Here is a 21,629-nt window from a genome sequence, read left to right on the forward strand (position 1 = left end):
AGTTCATGAGTTCAAGCCCTATTTCAGGTTCTGCACTGACAGCACGGAGCCTGCTTGGGATTCTCTCTCTCCCTCTCTCTCTCTCTCTGCCCCTCCCCTGCTCGTGCTTGCCCTTTCTCTCTCTCTCAAAATAAATTTTAAAAAAAGTGTTACTAAATCTGTTATTATTATTATTATTATTATTAATTAATAAAGTTAAATATTGAGGCTTGTTTTATTTTTTATTTTTTTTCTCTACATTTTGTTTATTGAGACAAACTAATTAAAAGGCACAAACATAGGGCATGTTTACATGGACATTATAACAAACATATACATTAAAAGTATAGGAATGTGTTGCCTTCCTGCTAAACAGAAAGTTCCTAAGCTTTTATATATACAAAAGTTGTACAATTTAATGTCCTAAAGTACAAAAGATCATTTATAAAATTATTTTACACTAAGTACTATTTTATTTTTTACTACGTAGTTCAACCCCCTCGAACTGTTTTGTATAATGAGACACAGATACCTGTCCCTGATGTAGGAAGTCTGCCTCACATGTAAGGTGTTTGATGCTTGAACTGACACAGTGGGGTATAAACGGAAGTCATCCAGTTTGATAGTCAGTCCTGCAAACATTCTGCAAGATTAATACAACTAAATTTCACTTCTCTTAACTGCAAGATTAAAATAGAAAAAAAAAACCCAAAACATATTGCAACTTAAAAAAATCACAGCGTCTTGGTTTTAGTAACTTTTTTTTTTTTAAACACAATGTTTTAAAAACATGTGTGGCATGATGGTGTAAAGAGTATCTGTTTCCCTAACTTTTGGTTTCTACTTTATGTACAGAGATAAAACATCCTGCTAAGAAATAAAAAGCACATGTCTTAACGTGCACAATCATTGCTGGGTTTCTACAGGGAGTACAGATAGCTGTCTCCCTGAAAACACCACAAAGCTGATACAAGTGTTTTTTCAAAGAAAAAAAAAAGTGATGTCCATATTTACAAAGTTGAACAAATCTGCACAATACTTGATTAAGAAACGGAAGGAGAAATTAAAAAAAAAAAAAAAAAAGATACACTCTGCTGTTCTGAAGGGGCATACTACCTAGTTAGTGGTTAGAATAAAAACTGTATACAATTTAATATAAGACATAAACTCTAGTGAGAAACTAACACATCTTTCCCTGTTGTAACATCAACAGGCTCTGATTGGGAGAGAGAGGGGCATATCACATCCCAGTGCCTCCAGCATCTTCCAATTTAAAGCAATATATTTTAACTGTTCCAAAGTACTCCTTGGCTCCTGAAAGGAGTCCCACTGGCCTCTGTTTGTTAGGAGTCTGTTGAGGCTTGTTTTAAATGAAACATGAGGGGTGATAGGCATTAAGGAGGGCTCTTTGTGTGATGAGCACTAGATGTTATATGTAAGTGATGAATCACTAAATTCTACTCCTGAAACCAATACTATACTATATGTTAACTAACTTGAATCTAAATTAAAAAAAACAAATGAAACATGAAGACAATATTCATGGCTATTAGTCATGTTTTAATTTGATTTAATTTTCTTATTGTTAATACTCAAATATTTAAATTGATGATAACGGTTATTTTCATTTTTAAACATGCAGATGGATTTTTCATAAAAATCATTATTTAGAATCTTGAACTTTTGCTCCAACAAATAAAATTTTTTAAAAGACTAAAATAGTCTGTAAATCAATTACTTACCCACTTCATTTCTGGGTAAATCTCCACTGAGTCAGAAAACGGGTGGTCAGACTATTGAGATGCACTCAAATGTAGCTTGCAAAAGTGTTCTCTTCTAAGTGGCAAATGATTTAATATGATGATGATAGAGTCATTTCACCCAATAAAAACGCCCCATTTCCATGACTCTACTATCACTGCAGAATAAAATCTTTCTTAAGGGTTATTTTTAATTTGGCATAATTTTATGAAACTACTTGCTGTGGAAAATGGTTACTGTATTAACAGCAATCTCTTTACCAGGACACAGGAGGAAAAAAAAAAAACATTTAAAATTGGTCCAGGAGAAATTGAGACCATGAGGTGGCACCTCAAAAAGATGGACATTGGCTTCCTTATTAACTGTATGTTTAAAATAGATACAGAGATGATCAGAGATCTGCAACCCAAACTAACCAAAAAAAGGACGTGATTCTAAAATAGTTACAGACAAATAACTATTCACATCTTCTCATGAAATGGTATATAATGTGCCCCCCTTTTGGGAAGAGTTGTCAACCCTTTGAGCAAAATTGATAGAGATTGAGATTTTTTTTAACTCTCAACTTTGAATGGTAAAGATTGTCACACCAACTGAGAAACACACATCATCAGTATACTTGATGTAGATAAGTAGGAAGACTGAACAAAAAGACACCATCTGTTTCATTTAATGTGCTTCAAATATATTTTCATTTTTAAAATTAATATTTGCATATACACTTTCAGGAATGTATTGTTTTTATAAATAATGGCCCTTGTCCATTGTCTATAAAGGACTTGCCCCTCCCTATGTAATGTATTTTATTATTATTGTGTGTTAAGTAAAAATTCAACCGAGTAAATTTGAATATTTAATTGGCTTTATTAAATGATTCATGAATCAGGCATCATCCCATTTAGCCAGTAGAGGGAGCTCTGAAGAGATGTACAGAGTGGAAGGTTTTTATAGCTGGAGGGTGGGGTAAGAAAGTTATTAGTAAAAGAAAAAGACTGTTCCAGACAAGGTAGCTTTTCCCTAGGAAAAAGAGCAAGGGGTCTTATCATGTAGATCTGGTCATCTTCCTTTGAGGGATAGAGAAGGGGGCATATGGCACACTCATTGGTGCCCATCAGAAAATTCCTGACCAGTTAAGACTACTTTTCTGGGGGAGTTGATACTGCAATTAGATTATGTATTAAGCGCTTAAGCTTCCCCCCCACTTCAGGACTTGGCTGAAGTGATGCCATTTTGGGTCTGTGGTTATTTTTGATTTTGTTTTGTTTTTCTAACACATGTAATTTGAATTCAGTTTGTGTTGACTTCCTATCAGTTCTTAATTTAAACCTTTCCTGGTTTTGGTACCACAGTGTGATACCTATAACTCATCTCGTTTGTGTATGTACTTCTGATTATTATTGCTTTTATTTTTCATTGTGAATAGCTAACATAGTTATTTTATAAAGATATTCAATAATTTACTTTCAAAGTCTACATAGATGAAAACGCAGTTCCTGAGCCCCCATTCCATTTACCAGTTTTACATTGTAATGCAAGAATAGAACTTAGCATCGTGAATTGCCGGATTGCTCCGTTTGTCGCTACAGGCAGGTGTGCTATATTAAGTAATCAGTTTCAGCTGAGATAGGTGGGGAAGGGGAGTCTTTTTTGACTCAGTCCATTTGGGCTATGAATGACAGTGATGTTGTTGCCCAGTTATTAGGTTTCCCCACCTTTCTACTGGTAATTGCCTAAGGTAAAAATGTATGCACTTATTAACTCTCAGACATGATGATCTAGTTGCTGGAGATGGTATGGATTCTTTTAAATTTTTTTTTTTTAAGTTTATTTATTTTTGAGACAGAGAGAGACAGAGCATGAACGGGGGAGGGTCAGAGAGAGAGACACAGAATCGGAAGCAGGCTCCAGGCTCTGAGCCATCAGCCCAGAGCCCAATGCGGGGCTCGAACTCACAGACCGCGAGGTCGTGACCTGAGCTGAAGTCGGATGCTTAACCGACTGAGCCACCCAGGCGCCCCTGGATTCTTTTAAATAATCCCATCAAATAAATCTTTGTGCATTTCTTGAAGTTTTCTGAATACTATCAAAAGTATGCTAAAATTGTTGTCCTTACCTAATATTTTTTTACTGCATTTGCTGTTTTGCCAAACTTTTGAGAAATATTTTATTTAAACCTTAAATCGTCAGATGTGGCAATGGAGCTTTCAAGATATTAACCCATCTCTGATTTTCCATCTGTATCTCAGCTTTTGTTACATTCAACCCAATTTTCACATCTTCCTTAGAGATGAATGTTTAGAATCTCCATTAAAATAGGTTTCGTGTAAGAAATGTTTACATCCTCGAGGCACATAAATTTGTTTACTTCTTAGAGTAGGTTCCAAAAATCAGATTATATTGACACTGAACAATAATTGGTTGTGAGTCGTCCACTCTCTAATTGGTATAAATTATTTAGTATTCTTCTGGAAATTTTAACATGTGATATCTGCTATTCCATTTTGTTTGACCTTAAAAATGTCTTGTATGTCATATAGTTGGGCTGTGAGAGAATGATAAGAGCAATCCACCATCTTCCTACTGATAATACCTTCAACATACAGCCATGAGTTAAAAATGCATTCTGAAAACAAAACTTAAGTGTGTGAACAAAATCTATGCTTTAAGCTTTAGATCAGTCATAAACTGCATAATATTTGTTCTGTTGTCAGTGACAATTGAATGACTCCTTTTTTCATTTTATAATCAACCTTTAATTAAATTCACTATATTGTTAATGGTGCAACCCAGAAGTCTGTACACATATTAGAAAGAAGAGTGTTGGGGGGGGATGTTTATTATATCTTTAAAGGTTTTTTGGCTGATCTAAGAATTATGTTGACATGAGACAAATTACCAGCAGAAAGTCAAACAGAAGTTTAATAACATGTATACCTCCTTCTGGTTTACATGGGAGAGACCCAGGAAACTGCATAACTCCCCAAAATGGCTGAAGCCTTGGGCTTAAATACCTTGTTCAGCTAAAGATAAAGCAAAATGTTGGGAGGTGACCAGGAAAAGCACAGTAAACAAGGATAATGCTTTTTTTGCAGATTTAAGTTTTGCCTTTTCTATTGATAAGAATCTCTAGAGATTTAGTCATCCCCCTCTTCCTGGTACAGTAAGGGAGATACCCTTACAAATTCAGATTTCCCTTATAAATGTCAGTAACTCTACTTGGTTTCTCATTTGTCTGTTTGTTTCTTAACCAGCTTAAAATAATCAATATTCTAAAGAGGCATATCTTGGGATGGTGAAATTTTCTCCCCTATAGGAGCATAGTTAATAACACTATTAATCCACTTAGTGTCAAACATAAAAACATTAATACAAAACATATGTGAATTGCCAATCATTTTAAATAAGTTTTTAACTTAAAATTTTAGCCTCCATAATAAAATATATATTTTATGATTTCATTTTGTTATGTTTTTCTTTTCTTTGTGTTTTTATATTCTTTATTTTTTCTGGGTGAAAGATCATATGTCATGGGTGTTGTACATGATACTGAAATTTTTCTTCCTCATGAAATGTTAGTGTAAAATGTTAACATTCTGCTTTGAATTTATCTTGACAAAATAAAATATAGACTGTATATTTATGTGTACATGTACATATATATGCATATATATATATATATATATATAATCATGAACATGCTTTGAAGGCACACACACAAGTTGTGTCTTTCCACAATGTCAGTTTTATTCAATCATAATTATAAAGGAGGTTCAAGATTCCAAATTCAGTGACATTTCCCCATGTGATTAAACTTGGCTTCTTACACAGCACACAGAGCGGAACATAAGACAAGCCACACAAACAAGATAACAGAAGGGTATAAGAAGTTAACAAACCAAACACGAAGTCAGTTTGTGGGCGTGCAGTTGAGATAAGGCCGCTCTGTCTGTCTAGGTCTGCTCTCGGTACTTACTGCTTATTATGTTCAAGCAGTGAAGGATCTCAGTTCTGTTTGGAGATCAATCGGGCAGAGCCTTCAACGGCAGCTGCCTTTTTTAAGTGGTCAGACACAGAGAGGTCATGTCTGAAGAGTCTGACAGCTTGTTACAAAAATCCTCCCCTTTTGAAAGGGATTTAATTGGTCTTAGGCCTCTGCAGACTTGCTCTGATTCTGCTTGGTATCATTTCTGGTGTGTCAGCTGATGTTGATCCTGGCATCAGCATCTCATAGCTGCGGTACTTTTAACTGCCTGCATCATTGCTTGACACAGGCTCCTGCTTGACATGAGAGACTCCATTTTGCTCTCTACATATAAACATATGTATGTGTATGTATATAGAGAGCAAAAGGAAAGGGAGAGAGATCCTATCTTAAACAGTTAAGCAAGAGGGTACTTCCTAGGGATCATTACCTGCAATTAGACATATTTCTATTTGTCACTGCTTTTTTGTTTTTTTTTTTTTGTTTGGTTGGTTGGTTGTTGTTTTTTTTTTTTTAGAGAGAGAGCACAAGCAGGAAAGGGGCAGAGAGAAAGAAATAGAGAATCTTAAGCAGGCTCTGCACTCAGTGAGGAACATGACATGGGCCTCATTCCCATGATCCTGGGATCATGACCTGAGCTGAAATCAAGAGTCAGATGTTCAACCGACTGAGCCACCCAGGTGCCCTTATTTGTCACTGCTTTTAATAACTACTGCACCCCCACCCCCCGCCTCCAAGGTTATGGGAAATGTCTGAATACACATGAATGGAGTTTCTCACTTTTTCACAGCTCCTCAGTGTCTGTCAAATACATCCTCACCTTCATATCATGCCCCACTCTGGCATTAGCAGCATGCCTTGATTGTACCTCTGCATTCCGTATGTCTCAGGTTGGATATAGGGTACTTCCTTAGGTATAGGGTTATGCGGGTGGCAGTTGCAGAAGAATGACAATGGTGTTTCTAGTTTACAGCTAGCTGCCTGTTTCCTCTGAGTTCTGAAGTGTTGGCACCTACTTTTCAATTTAGGAAAATTACTGAGACATACTATAAGTTATCATTTCCTCTGAATTACATGGTACCTTTATAAATACCCTTTGGTACAGTTTGTTTATTGCTTGGTGATGTTTTTCAATTGAATAAAATTAAAATTGAAAATTTCCTCAATAACATGGTTAACTTAATATTGCATGTTTTGGACATCAGAAATAATCCCTTTAATTTTTTTTAATTAAGTAGGCTCCACACACAAAATGGGGCTTGAACTCATGACCCTGAGATCAAGAGTCACATGCTGTACCGAATGAGCCAGCCAGGCACCCCAGAAGTAATTCCTTTAAAATTGACTCATGATTATCTTCTGGGAGATGACATTGATGGGGTTTTAGAATGGTGGGGGGGGGGGAGATGCAGTTGGGAGTGACAGCCAAGAAGAATTGTTAAAGACATCTTTGGTGCAAAAAGGTGATTTTATTAAAGCATGGGGACAGGACCCATGGACAGAAAGAGCTGCACTAGGGTTGTGAAGAGTGATTGATGATATACCTTCAGGTGGGAGGGAGTTAGGGATGACGTAAGTCTCTAAGGAATTTTGGAAGCGATGTTTCCAGGACCTTGAGGGGCTAGCTGTTGTTAGGAAAACATCATTTATTACCATTTACTAAAACCTCAGTCATGAGACTTTTCAGATGTGTATCAGCAGTCCGTAAGCTCAGAGTATGATTGCCAGCCTATATCTTGGGGAGTTGAGACAAAGGAAGTTTCCAGAGGAATTTTTATATGTTAAAGTAGACTTACAGGATCTTGGAGGTTAGGATAATGTTAAGCTAAGATTCTCTTTTGCCCCTAGCTAAGTGTTATCATCGAGGCAGCTGAGCTCCTAGAGGAAGGTCACACTGCCCGTTTCAAGGACTAGTCAATTGTCTGTAGGCAGTAAGGGAATTTAGTTTTTCATTTGCTTTAGTTTCCCACATCACCATGGCAAGCATTTAAACCCCCTTACATCCTGGTAAGGGTGATATTAGGGCTCCAGGAAACAGAGTCTGTAGGTTTCTGGAGATTAGTCTATGGATAAGATTACTTTTTTTCTTGAAGTTTACTAAGTTATCTGTAAACTGAAGGAGATTCCTGTCCTGCATGACTGTGATCTCTATCAGTTAACCATTTGTTTTTCCTTTCCTTTGTTCTTGGGCAGCCAGGAGTGTCCAAGGAATATCACACATATCCCACAGGGGGTGGCGGGAGGATGCTATTAGCCTGTCCTTTGCCCTCAGCTTGCCTTATGCTCCCTCATCAATATGGTGGAAAATACTTCCTGCTAGTGCATATTGAATTGTCATTGACTCCATTAGGCTTTTATGGGCAAAACATATAATGTTGATTTACTCTGACCTATTTAGAATAGGAAGTGATGAGGTTTTCAGTGCAAATACTCAGTGAATTAAATTTTTTCTGTTCGGAGAAGCTGTGAACTGCCAACCAAATGATAAAGTTAACCCACTGTCTTTCTTACAGCTGTCCTTACCAATAACTTGCATGAAAGGAGGTAGCCTAGGTTAACTCAAGATTTTTAAATTCCTTTGAGTAGGATTTTATCAAAGGTTGCTGTATTATTTAGTTCAAAGTTCTAATTATCCAGAATACCAGACATATTAACTATTAGATTTATATACAAACACTAAAGTCTCTAATAAATTGCACATTTATTTTTTAAAGAGTATTTATTATCTCTGGTATCCCTCACACTATTCTACACACTGAGGAACAGTGATGAATAGTACAAACAAACCCCTATTTATATGGAGCTAACAGTCTAGTAGAGTCAGAAAACAGAAATAACATTGAAATAGGATATTTCATGGGAGATTTTTCTGTTGTCTTACATTTTCTTTTTAGAGTTTATTTATTTTGAGAGAGTGCACATGAGCACGTGGTGTAGAGAGAGAGGGAGAATCCCAAGCAGGCTCTGCATTGTCAGTGTAGAGCCCCATGTGGGTCTTGATTTCAGCAACTTGTGAGATCATGACCTGAGCTGAAACCAAGAGTCAGACACTTAAGCAACTGAGCCACCCTGGCACCCCTATTGTTTTACATTTTTAATTAAAGACACAAACCTGAAAACCATAGATAATTCTGTGTCCATGTTATGAAAGGTGCTGCTATGCCATTTATTAAGGACTCACTGAATGTTTTAGTTATGGTATTTTTAGGGGCGCCTGGGTGACTCAGTTGGTTAAGTATCCAACTTCACCTCAGGTCATGATCTCATGGTTCATGGGTTTAAGCCCATACCTGACTCTACACTGACAGCTCAGAGTCCAGAGCCTGCTTCAGATTCTGTGCCTCCCTCTTTCTCTCTCCCCCTCCCCTGCTTATGTGTTCTCTCTCTCTCTCTCTCTCTCTCTCTCAAAAATTAAACAACTTAAAAAAAATAAAATAGTTCTGATGTTTTTAGCTGACATAACAAACTGAAATTTCAGTGGCCTAACACAATAAAAGTTCTTAATAATTGTAACACTCTGGTGCATTTGTTCCCAGTTGGTGGCTCCTCCCAGTTGTGGTTCCATCAACCTTTAGGAAGTCAGCAGTTCCTGCATATAGATGGAGAAAGAAAAAGACACAGAAAAGAATTTCCACTGGTTTCTTAATCATCTCATCACAGAGGCAACATACATCACTCTCTCTCATGTACTATTAGAGAGAACTAACCACCTGGTTACGCCTGGGTGCAAGAGAGTTTGGGAAATGTAACCTCTGGTTGGGCAGCTGCTGCCTCATGTTATCTTCATGTTATGAAGGGGAGCACAGTTTTGCTGGAAAGATGATATTTCTGCTATCATGGAAGATTAAAAATATTTAGGCTATCACCCATGTCCAGCCAGCCAAGACATTGGCTAGAACACCAAGACAGGGGGAGGGGTTTCTTTAAAAAGTAGAAACTGACAGCTTAATGCCCACTTGATTTTGGTGAGTTCCTGCTAAAAGACTAGACCGTGGATGGAGGGAAAATGGCTAGAGGGACAGCAGCTGCACTTCCACTGGCATATGACAAGACCTTGTAAATCAAAGTCTATTCTACTCAGTGACAGGAGCCAGGAGACTGGGCTCGGACTGTTTTAAAAGGATCTACTCAAGATACATTCTGCTAGGGTGAGAAGAACCCAGGAGAAAAAGTCTACATGGGGTAATGCTAGAAAGGGGAAAAGAGAAGGACCCAGAATGTCAACTGGAAAAGATCAATCCATATCAATTAGGTAAATAGCCTTTGTTCTTTTACCTCACCTCCCATCTGCATCCTGTAACCTGAAGGAGCCATATTAGTGCGGTGATTGCAGGAAAAGTTAGAGCAAGGAAGTTGAAAACAGCAGGTTATGTCTACCTTCCTCCTCACAAGCAGTCTGAAAAATTACTACATGTCCCCGGGATAGGGAGGGGGTGCCAGGAGGAAATATTGGTAAAAGCATTCATTCAATAGGAAATGAAAGTATTGATTGATTTTGTACCTTTTTAAACATCTGACAATGAGACTGATCCAGCATTGGGAACTATCCTGAGTTAACAGGTTGGAAGAGGGAGATCCTGCCAGGTTTGGAGGTCAGTATTGGGAGAGTCCATCCAGTTTATCTGTTACCATGATAATAAATGCCTTAGCTAAATTTAGTGACAATTGTACCCACAAAAATTGTCCAGAGTTTCACTGAGGGACGCATGAGGACTGGGGAAATGTACCCAGGTAGAGCAATTAACAAATGTACAAGCCCTTGGAACAAAATGAGCTTGCTGGGAAGGGAGGTAGTAAGAAGGAGCCCAGGCATCCCAGGAGCAGAAAAGATTGTTGTGAGGCTGGAGCTTGGACAGAAATGGCAAGGGGTGACTTTCATTCAGAGGTGCCGGCAGGGCCACATCTTGCAGGACCTCAGAGGGCAAGATAAGAGATCTTATTCCATGTGCAATTAGAAGCCACTAGAGGGTGGAAAGAAGGGGAATGACCTGATCTAATTTCTGTTTTTAAATCTCTCAAAATGTTTCTGCTATTTTAAGAAAATAATAAACTTATCAATTATATTTAGATGCTGAAAACATTTTATATCTGTTTTAAGATGAATAGAGCTATTCAAACTTCCTCTGCTAAAGTTTATAATTTGCAAAATTCAACATATCTGTTTGTACGTATTTTGAATTGTATTCCAATCTTATCTGAGTATTTGAATTCTTTCAGTGTTGTAAATTTCAGCATCTTATGACTGCCTTCATGCTTTAAAATCTTTACTTATATTCCACAGGATTAAATATTCATAATTTATTACTTTTGCAAAAGAATTATGAGAAATGGAAGCAGTTTCTTAAATCAGTCATTATGTTAGCTAAAGCATTCCTTAAGTACAATCCAGAGAAAAATACTGGACACCTTACAAAGGAATGCTATTGTTGCACCTAAAAGAGGCCACGTGAAGACAAAAGACAGTTTTGAAGTCATTGCATATAGTCACTATTTCACTTGAATTTGTAAAAAAAAAAAAAAAAAAAAAAAAAAAAAAAATCCAAACTGATATATATTTAATTATAAAAAGCCTTATAAAACCACTCATTAAAGGGCACCTGAGTGGCTCAGTTGGTTAAGCATCCGACTCTTGATCTCATTCCAGGTCATGATCTCACAGTTGGGTACGTGAGTTTGAGCCCCACATCAGGCTCTGCCCTGATGGCAAGGAGCCTGCTTGGGACTCTGTCTCTCCTTGTCTCTGCCTCTCTCCCACTTTTGTGTGCTCTCTCTCTCTCCCTCAAAATAAATAAATAAACTTTAAAAAAAAAAAAAAGCTAATCAAAGTGGAAGAATATGACATTGGCAAGACATGTACCAGCCAAATATTTCACACTTTTTATATAGAGAAAGCATGCACAGAAATTCAACTGACTTTATACTTCCTATTGAATGAGAGTTATTTGTCATAAAATGGAATGGGGGTGGCAGGATGCCTTAGATAATAAGACTATTAACCATTTTTGCAGATGAATTCTTTATACCTTCTCTTTTGTATGCTGAAAATAGTTATGCATTTTTGGATTATATAGATAACACAAAGAAGGTATTTCGAGAATAAACTTACAAATTTTCATCATCTCATCAAATGATGAATGACAGAAATCTCTTTAACTTATTGAATGCATGAAATATTTAATAAAATATCTAATTTTTATGGCCTTAAGAAATATAGTTAGAAAATTAATCTTTTCCAAATTAATTTTGACAGTATCTTGGCAGGTGTATATTTAAAAGGGATTAGTCATACAATACTGATTTTAAAGGTGTAATTTGGGGATTTTTATCTATTTAAACTTAAAATATTCAAACTATAATGAAAGCTAGAAATTATTTTTTTATAATGTTGTAGTTAAATTTGACATATATTTTACCAGACTAGAAATACAGCACTTTTTTTTTTGAGGTTTATTTACTGGGGTACCTGGATGGCTCAGTCCATTAAGCGTCCGACTTCAGCTCAGGTCATGATCTCATGGTTCGTGAGTTCAAGCCCCGCATGGAGCTTTTCACTCTCAGCAAGAGCCCACTTCAGATCTTCTGTCTCCCTCTCTCTCTGCCCCTCCCTCCCCTCTCAAAAATAAAAACATTAAAAGATTTTTAAAAAATAAAATGTTAAAAAAAATGTTATTTTTTTTGAGAGAGAGAGCACAAGTAGAGGAAAGGCAGAGAGAGGGAGGAGAGAGTGAGAATCCCAAGCAGGCTCTGCACTGTCGACTGTCAGTTGCAGGGCTCAAGTCTACAAACCATGACATCATGACCTGAGCCAAAGTTGGATGTTTAACCGACTGAGCCACCCGGGCGCCCTAGAAATACAGCACTGTTAATTGGAAACTTAAAGCTTTTTACCATAATGAAACATTTATTTCTATTGAGTCTATTGCTGGTTTTGAGACGACCCCAGAGAATTCAATTATAGGCTTTCTCTAGAGATTGTAGTGCTTCTTACTGCCAGTAGCTCAAAGCAATTAATGATTCCTTTCTGTAAGGCTGCTCAATTGTGAGGGGGTGTCCAGACCTACTGTGTAAGAGGGAAGTGATCGAGTAGTGATATTTGCCATGTTACAGCAAATACTCGGTGCCCGGGAAGAGACAAGCCACATGCACTCGGGGAATCAGGAAAGACTGTTTATTGCGCACTGGTGCTCACCCAGCAGAATCACCTCCAAAGCCTGAACCCCAAACCTTGGTATCGGCTGGCCTCCTTTTATGGCTGGGATGGTAGGGGGTTGAGAGACAAAAGAAAAAGGGGGGGGCACTTATCAGTGGTGCTACTCAGGTAGTTGGTGGAGGCAGGAGGCAAGCAAGATTACAGAAGCCAAAAGCACGCAAGGGGAGTATCCGGCCTTGGACATCTAGCTGGTACCTCTTATCTTGCTTTTACCAGCTTTTCTTCTCATTCTTCCCTCTTAATTCTCAAGCTACTCTGGCAGACTTAGAGAAAAATCAGTTTGTGGGCATCAGGGAACCCTTTGCTGCCATGGGAAGAGGGGCAAAGACCCTTCTGGCTTCTTCCTGCTGCACAGGGATGTTGAAGGGAGCGGTGAGGCAGCTAGGGTTCTTTGTAATCCAAAGGAGAGTAGCAACAGCTAGAATGGTCCAACTGGAGCATCATTTGGAGTTTTATAGCTTCTAGGCAAGAGGAAACAAGCCTGGTTAGCATATTAAGGATACAAGGACCAAACAGGAGGGCTATGAAAAGCATTAGGAGAGGACCAGCTAAGGGGAAGAGCCAGGATGCCCGATTCCATATGTTGCTCCAAGAGTTCCGTGAATCTGCAAGTTCCTGTCTTCATTTGTTGACTTGCTCCCTTAACTGCTGGGCCATATCTCAGACTATCCCTGATTGGTTGACATAGAAACAACATTCTTCATTTAGGAAGAGACATAGTTCTCTTCTTTCAGCAGTAAGTAGGTCCAGCCTTCTTCTGTTTTGTAAGACTACCACTGCTAGGGAGTCTACTTGGTCTTGTAAAAACCATCAGAGATTTGGTAACCTGTTCTATGTCATCTGTTAGGTCCTTGGATAATTCATGATAATAAGTGGTTGAGGAGATTATTCCTCCTATTCCAGTGCCCACCTCTGCCGTTATTCCTAAGGCAATTAGCAGCCGTATGACTTGAATGGTTCTTCTGGACTGAGTGTATGCTGCGAAGAGTACTATAAAAGACTGGTTGTTGGGTACAATATTTATCTGAGGAGTGATGAAGGCTGGGGTGCAGATGCCCATCCAATTGGCTGGTAGACACAGGTAGGCATCTGACGCACATACAAAGAGAAGCCCTGGGAGGGGTCGACACCAGGGTTGGGTTATAGGAAGATGACTGAATTTCTGACAGTCAAGAGTCTGGTTGCATTTGCCAACGGTCAGATTGCCAACTGGCTCTTTTCCAATTTTGTTTGTCAGGCACCTGAGCTGTTTGGGACAGTTCGACTCCTGTTAGTACAGGCCTCACCATGTGGGGGTGTGGGTCTTTAGTTAACAGGGTAACATTTACAGTTGCCTGTGTTGTCAGAGTAGCTGTGTAATGGGGGGTTCCTGTGGACAAGCAGAGCCAACAGGCTTGGCCAGGCTGGGATTGGTATCATTGAGGAGGCGATGTGTAGTGTTTAACATTTGATCTAGATGGGGATCTAAGACAAGTTGGTCTGATTTATGTTCAGTCAGAGGTTGAAGGGTTAGGACAGAAGTGACCCAGCAGTCACGGGGTACATCAGGGCAGGTTGGATCAGGCAGTCCCCAATAGTGCGTGTGTGTTTTTTTAAATTTTTCCCATCCAATAAGCTTTCTATTTCTGGTACGGGGGGTGACCCCCTTGGTATCATAATATCTATTCGGCATGCGGGGGTACACAGTGGCACAGGGGCATGGTGGTAGTGTCATTTTATCTCTGCAGACCGGAGGAGCAGGAATTGACACAGGGGGGAGGGGTTGGAGCAAGAGTCGGGAAGGGCACATGGGGAGAAATGGCCTCTTTAGGAGGCCAAGTGGGGTAGCAGGCAGTGCAACCCCGATGTTTGTCCCTCATGAAGACAGTAGATGGGGTTCAACGGTTAGAAGCATAGAGTGACTCTTTGTGCCTTTAGGGGACAAGAGCAAATGATAACTCATGCATTTGCATGGTGGGAGTGAGAAGACTCCTCTTGAACAAGTTAGGAACAGGAGTATGTGTAGCAGGGACAGGAGATAGGGCGATCCCATCTTGGGGTAGGAGACGGTTATAAAGGCAGAGAACAACATGCAGAGGAAGACATCAATCAGAACTCAGATAATATACATCTAAAGAGAATAAGGCATCCTGACACTAGTAAGTAGAGGAAGGCCAACAAGAGTTTGTGACTGAGGCGCCAGTCTGCGGGAGTAACTTGGGTCAGCCCTACAGCAAAGAGTATGGCAACAAGTATGCAAAGAGAAATAGGTAGGGGATGACGATGAAATCTGAGAGAAAATGATTTGTTATAGTTTATTTAAGTTGCTTGGTGATTTCCTCAAGCTTCTGGTTACAGAGAGTTCTCAGGTGTTGGCTGCAGGCTGCTTTTCGGTTGCTATCTTCTTAAGGGTGATCTGTAGAGCATTGTTCTGGTTAGCAGTTACTTTCCATTTCAAGTGGTTGTCAGGTGACAGGTGGTGAAGCCTTTACTTGAGAATGGTGGATCCAGGCAATAAGCCCTGCAACCTGGAGAGCTGTGGGCATAGTTAGCACAACTAAATAAGGTCCCTTCCAGGTAGGTTTAAGTGGTTCCTTTTTCTAGTCTTTTATCCAAACCTGATCCCCAGGTTTGTGGGGGTATACACTTATTCCTAGGGAAATAAGTATCCTGTCTCTCACCCATCTAATGTATCTCAAGTACAGTTTTCCCTAGTCCTTGGAGTTGTTTTTGTGTTTCTAAATTCCCTAGCTCTGTCAGGTCCCCCTTGAATTTGACTAGTGGAGGGAGTCTTCCATATAGGATCTCAAATGGGGAGAATCCTATTTTTGCCTGGGGTGTACAGCATATTCAGAGAAGAGCTAGGGGTAGTATATCTGTCCAGGGCAAGTTAGTTTCCTGACATAGTTTTGCCATGGCTGATTTAAGGGTCCAGTTCATACATTCCACTTTCCCTGAACTCTGGGTCCGGTAGGCTGTGTGTACGTTCCATTGGATACCTAGGGTTTTGGCTACTTGTTACACCACCTTGGCCACAAAAGCTAGGCCTATGGTTAATTGCATTCCATATCTGGGAATGAGATCACTTAGCAAGGCCTTGGTTATTTCTCTTGCCTTTTCGGTGCGTGTGGGATAGGCTTCAACTCAGCCCAAAAATGTGCAGATGATTACTAAAAGATATTTGTATCCTTACTGAGTCTCATTTCGGTAAAATCTACCTCTAAACCTTTGAAGCATGCCGAAGCATGCATGACCACAGTGTTGGATTCCCATAGGCCCAGTGGGGCCTTGTTTGGCATTATTTTGAGCACGGAGGAGGCAGTGTTGAGAGAGGCACAGAGGGATGGGAGTTGAGCAATTACAGAGTAACGGCTAATAAGGTTTCAAGGGCAGTTTTTCCTAGGTGGGTGAGCTCATGCTGTTGGAGAACCCCCCTGGTGGGCTAGCTGCTCCCGTACATAGACTCTTTGGTCTGGAAGTACCCACCATCCGTCTTCTGTCTGGCCTCCTTTTTCTGCTGTGCTGTGCCTGTTTTGTTTCTTGGATTGTGTACTTTGGGGAAGTTGGCAGTTCCAGGGCCAGCATGATTTTTGAGGGTGTTGTCTGTTTTCCCGCTGCTTGTTTAGCTGTGATGTCAGCTCATCGGTTACCTTCTGACACTGAGTCCTTTCCTCTTTGGTGTCCCTTGCAGTGGATGACTGCTACCTCCCTTGGATCCCAGAGTGCCCTTAATAGTTTTAGGATTTCTTCCCGATTTTTTATTTCTCTTCCTCATGCGCTCACAAGTCCTCTCTCCTTGTATAGAGCCCCTTGTACATGTAGAGTGGCAAAGGCATAGCTCAAGTCAGTGTATATGTTGGCCTGTTTGTCTTTACTGAGTTCCAGTGCTCTTATTAGGGCCCACAGTTCTGCTTTTTGGGCTGACCATTGTGGTCCTATGGAAGGGCCTTTGCTTCTATGACCTCAAAATCAGAGACTATTGCAAAACCACTATATCTTTTGCCTTCATTCATGAAGCTGTTACCGTTGGTATACAGGATGAAGTCAGAATTTTGTAAGGGCCTGTCTGATAGGTCTGGTCAGCTAGAAGAGACTTCATCAAGTACTTCTAGACAATCATGCTCTGAGGGCCCTGCCACTGCAGGCAAGAAAGCGGCAGGGCTTAGAGTTTTTATGGCTTCCAATCTTATTCATGGGTTCTCACATAGCAGTCCCTCATATTGTATCAACCGAGCATGCGTTACCCAGTGTTGCCCTCTGGCATCCATCAAGGCAATGACAGAATGGGGAACCTTAAGGTTTAGGTTTTGCCCCAACGTGTTTGTCTGCTTTCTTGGTTAAAAGTGTGGTGGCTGCCAGGGTCCCCAGACAGGGTGGCCATCCTGCCACAACTGAGTTAATCTGCTTTGAAAGGTATGCCACTGGTCTTTGCCAAGGCCCACGTTCCTGGGTGAGAACCCCCAGAGTCACCCCATTCTTCTCATGTATGAACAGGTTGAAATCTCATGATATATCTGGGAGTCCCAAGAGCAGTGCCTCTGTGAGTTTTTTTATATTTTTGAATGCCTTTTCTTGATTAGGGCCCCAGAAAAGGGGTGCTCTCTCTTCCCCCTTTAGTGCTTTGTATAGAGGTCTGGCCAACTCTGAGAACCCTGGGATCCATATTGGACAGAATCCTGCTGCTCCCAGTAACTCTTGGATCTGCCAGCAGGTAGTGGGAACTGGAATGGCACAGACTGCCTGTTTCCTTTTGGCTCCCAGCATCTGTTTGCCTTGGGTAATTTTGAAGCCCAAATATTGAACTTCCTCTTGGCAGATCTGTGCCTTTTTCTTTGACACCTGGTATCCCGCCTCTGCTAATAGCCTGAGTAGGGCTCTGGTTCCCTCCCAGCACTGGGTCTGCTTGGGACTGGCTAGCAAGAGATTGTCCATATACTGGAAGAGGGCACATGCTAGGTTCCATCTTGGAAACCTGGCTAAATCAGATGCTAGTGCCCCACTGATTAAGGTTGGTGAATTTTTGAATCCTTGTGGCAGTCTAGTCCAAGTGAATTGTTCCTTTGCCCACGTGGTAGGGTTTTCCCACTCAAAAGCAAATAGGGGTTGGTTGTTAGGCTCTAGCTGGAGACAGAAGAAGGTGTCCTTTAAATCTAGGCGTGTGAACCATTCTGCTTCAGAGGGTATGAGTTTTAGTAGAGTGTATGGGTTAGGCAATGCTGAATGCAACATGAAGGCTGCTTCATTAATGGCTCTCAGGTCTTGTACACGGCAGTAATCATTTGTCCCAGGCTTTTTCACGGGCAGCAGGGGAATATTCCATGGGGACTGACATCGTTTTAGAAGTCCCCATTTGAGTAGCCTTTCCAAGTGTGTCTGGATCCCTAGGCGTGCCTCCTGTGGGATCATATATTGGTGTATTTTGACAGGTTCAGCCCCAGGCTTTAGGCCAATTAATATAGGGGGGGATGGTTTTTTGCCAGACCAGGGGGGTTTCCTTCTGCCCAAACTGAAAGGAATTCAGCTTCTAGCTCGGGGACCACAGTTGGCTCCCCGGGAGGGTAAGTATATAATTTCCATTTTTCTTCCCATTAAATCGTCAGGGACAAAATCATGGGTTGAGCCTTTTCTTTTAGGCGCAATTGTGTCCGTCTGTTTGAGGAGAAGGTTTTCTTCACCCAACTTGGCTAAGAGGTCTCTACCTAACAGTGAGACCAGGCAGTCAGGTGGGTACAGGAATTCATGCACTACTTGGTGACGCCCCAGCTGGCATTGTCGGAGACCACAACATGGCCTTTGGGTTTACACCTCGGTGCTCCTACGATGGTGACTTCTCGACCCAACAGAGGTGCCACCTTGCATGTCACCACAGAGTGTTCGGCCCCAGTGTCCACCATGAAGTCTATTGTTTGGCCCTCACCTTCATTTTGACCATGGGCTCATAGGGGCCTAGTTGGATAGAACCTGGTCTTTCCTTATCAGAGTCCACTCCTGCCAATCCATTCAGGTCAGCCTCAGGTGGTCCTGGCTGGTAGTGGCTGGGTGGAGCAGAAGTGTTTGGTCTCCCTTTTTGGCATTTGGGGCGTTCATTTTTCCAGTGTCCAAATTCTTTGCAGTTGGCACATTGATCCCATCCCAGTGGCGCCCTTCTTCTTTGTTCTTGCATCCCTCGTGGTTTCCGTGGGGGCCCTTCCGGAGGGGGTGGTCACCTCAAGGTGGCGGCCAGGAGAGCTGCCTTTTGTTTCATTCTTCGGTCTGCCTCCTTTCTGGCAGCTTGATCCTAGTTTACAAAAACCTTGTTGGCGATTTCCAATAATTATGTGGCATTTTTTCCATCAAATCCTTCCAATTTTTGGAGCTTCTGTCTAATGTCACTTTGGGCCTGTCCCACAAAGGCAGCATTGACCATGCACTGATTTTCAGGGGCTTCTGGGTCAAATGGAGTGTAAACTCTGAAGGCTTCACATAATCTTTCATAGAAATCAGCCAGATTCTCTTCTGGCTTTTGTAAGACCTCAGATACCTTTGCCATGTTGGTGGGCTTTTTGGCCCCTGGTTTTATTCCCTGGAGGAAGGTGAGTCAGTATTTTTCTAGTCTGGCCCTTCCCATTTCTGTGTTGGGGTCCCAGTGGGGCTCTTCTTCGGGCATAGCCTCCCATACCCAAGCCTCAATATCTAGATTCCCATCTGGTACCTGAATCTGGAGCCATTTTCTGGCTTTGGGGACAATTTGTCAGTGCTTTTCCATGTTGAAAAGGGTAAGAAGAAGCTGTTTGCAGCCGACCCAAGCAGGACGGTGAGTCTGGATTATGGATTCTAGGAGATCTGTCATCACCTGTGGCTTCTCAGAGTAGGGCGGCGTGTGGTATTTCCAACTGAGGAAGTCAGTAGTAGAGAACGGTTGGTAGTAGAAAAACAATCCCCCCTACTGTAGGGTCCCATTGGGGCATATTCTCTGGCGGCCCCTAGTCTCCCACAATGCCATCTGCATTGCCATTGGGGGCTTTGGACCTTGAGCCACGGACCTAAGGCATCTTCCTACCAGTTGAGGTGTCCCCGGTTGGGGTGGTCTGACTGCTGGCAGAGCCGAGACCTATGGGGGTGGATTATCAGGCAGGGGAGGTTCCCCTCCCTTGATTGATGGGGCGCTGGGGGCATATGGTGGTGGAAATGGAGGGACTTCTGAATTTTCCTGGAGGATGGAGGGCAGAATTTTCTGCTATGAGGTCTTCTTCTTGGCCTGTGCCACTAAGACCCTACATTGTCCCTTACTATTAACATCAACCCAGACCCAAGTAGGCTTGACTTGGGCTATTTCCAGCCACTGATCCATATATAGGAATTGATCTGGGTGGCCAAGGTCTCCACTAACTACTTTATAAACAGCTCAGATTGTGGGGACATCTCAGGTGCCTGCAGGGGACCAACCTACACCAGACATGGGCCATTCTAATTCACAGAGAGTGTGTAACTTCCTGGGGGTCAATTTGACCCCATAGTCACCTGAAAATCCCTTTTTAAAATTCTTAATCATACATTCCAAAACAGTTGGTTTTGAGGAATTTTCCCCCATCCTGGTATTCTAGATAAATCCTTCCCAATGTATGGTGTTGCAGGACAAACACAAGGGAAGATGTCACTTCGTCTGCCTGGCCGCTCCCCTCACGGGGATTTAGATGCCTCTTAGCATTGGCAGGTCAGTATAAACCCCTGACTCGGATGAGGCCTCTGCGAACCTGATTCTGCCTTGAACTGTATGAGGTCATCGCGGAATTGCAGGGTAGGACGCACTCAGGCTCCGTAGCTGAGACCGTGGAGCATGGGCACTCACGCACACATTCACACAGATTGCAGACTTCCACCCAGGACTTCCCTGTGCTATGCAGAGACTGTGCCACCTGGGAGGTCATCAAGCTCCCCTTCTGCCTCTAGGGCGGGCCTGAACTCGGTCCTGGGTCCCTGGGGACACTTACCAGGTCCGATGTCCCATCCTGGCAGAATTTTCTGATTCCCCCTGGAGTCCATCCGAGTGCAGTGGGGGCGGACTATGGCCAGCCCAGCAAGGGTCAGAGTCCAGTGAAGTCACCAGCGGTGTGCCTTCTTTTCTGTCACAGGGGCCCTCAAAGAGTGGCCTGTCTGCTGGCCACCGACAACGGTGGCTCAAGGGGCTAGTGCAGCTGTTGGCTTCCTGGCCAATGTTCCAAAATGTTACAGCAAGTACACCACGCCCAGGAAGAGACAAGCCACACGCACTCGGGGAATCAGGAAAGACTGTTCATTGTGCACTGGTGCCGGCCCAGTGGAGTCACCTCCAAAGACTGAGTCCCGAACCTTGGCATTGGCTGGCCTCCTTTTATGGCTGGGATGGGATGGGAGGGGGTCCAAGAGAAAAAAGAAAAAGGGGAGGGGGCATTTATCAGTGGTGCTACTTGGGTAGTTAGTGGAGGCAGGAGGCAAACAAGGTTACAGAAGCCAAGAGCATGCAAGGGGAGTATCCGGCCTTGGACATCTGGCTGGTACCTCTTATCTTGCTTTTACCAGCTTTTCTTCTCAGCCATGGACGTATCAAAGAGGAACTGTTACACAAATGCCCCAGAGCTGCATCCTCATTTTCATCTCTTGAGATTTGGCCAAGTGCAGAAGGTCCTAACACATTTGTAACACTGGGGCATGCTTCTGTTACATGGCTTGTAGTTCACAGAGATCACACTAGATTGAAAG

At 41.8% G+C, this 21,629-nt stretch overlaps 1 protein-coding gene and 1 long non-coding RNA gene across 2 annotated transcripts in view; one reads left to right on the top strand and one right to left on the bottom strand.

The window, feature by feature from the left end:
- Positions 1–21,629, top strand: part of CFAP47 (cilia and flagella associated protein 47) — a 543,896-nt gene that overhangs the window by 399,615 nt on the left and 122,652 nt on the right. The gene's annotated exons all lie outside the window — the stretch shown is intronic.
- LOC122235387 lies at positions 15,213–21,085 on the bottom strand. Its single transcript, XR_006213452.1, has 2 exons — positions 20,882–21,085; positions 15,213–15,447 (listed from the first exon to the last, which is right to left on the bottom strand). It is a non-coding gene; the product is annotated as an uncharacterized LOC122235387 (long non-coding RNA).

This window comes from Panthera tigris, chromosome X (assembly GCF_018350195.1).
Source record: "Panthera tigris isolate Pti1 chromosome X, P.tigris_Pti1_mat1.1, whole genome shotgun sequence".
NCBI lineage: Eukaryota > Metazoa > Chordata > Mammalia > Carnivora > Felidae > Panthera > Panthera tigris.